This window comes from Wasmannia auropunctata, unplaced genomic scaffold, assembly GCF_000956235.1.
Source record: "Wasmannia auropunctata unplaced genomic scaffold, wasmannia.A_1.0 LD336101.1, whole genome shotgun sequence".
In the NCBI taxonomy this organism is placed as follows: Eukaryota; Metazoa; Arthropoda; class Insecta; order Hymenoptera; family Formicidae; genus Wasmannia; species Wasmannia auropunctata.
The window spans coordinates 691884-692403 of record NW_012026789.1 but is presented as its reverse complement, the minus strand read 5'-3'; positions in this window follow the sequence as shown (position 1 = coordinate 692403).

Sequence of the window (520 nt, the reverse complement as noted above, 5' to 3'; positions counted from 1 at the left end):
TCGATCAGCTGGCCTGACCGCGGGGTGCGGGATGCGCCGGGGCGGGGAACCGCGTTGTGGGTGCGGGATGCGCGGGGCGGGGGAACCGCGTTGTGGGTGCGGGATGCGCGGGGACGGGGGAACCGCGTTGTGAATGCGGGATGCGCGGGGACGGGGGAACCGCATCGTAGATGCGGGATCCGCGGGGAAAGGGGAACCGCGCTCGCGTTCGCGCTTGCCGCCGCTGCCGCCGCCGCCGCCGCCGCGTTCGCGCTCGCCGCGTTCGCCGCCGTTGCGCACGGGCCCCACCCCACGCTTATCGCTCGCGGTCCCACCCGCACGTACGCGAAGAGGAAGGAAAAAGAAAAAAAGAATATTTTTTAAGATTAAAAATACTAAAATATGTTTATTTAAAAATTGTATTATAAAATTTATGATATAAAAGAAATCCGCCTGTCCGTCGCCATCTGCAACAGACAAAGGAAAGAATATTTTTAAAAAATGCGAAGAGAAGAAAGAAGGATAGCTAGCAAAAAATACT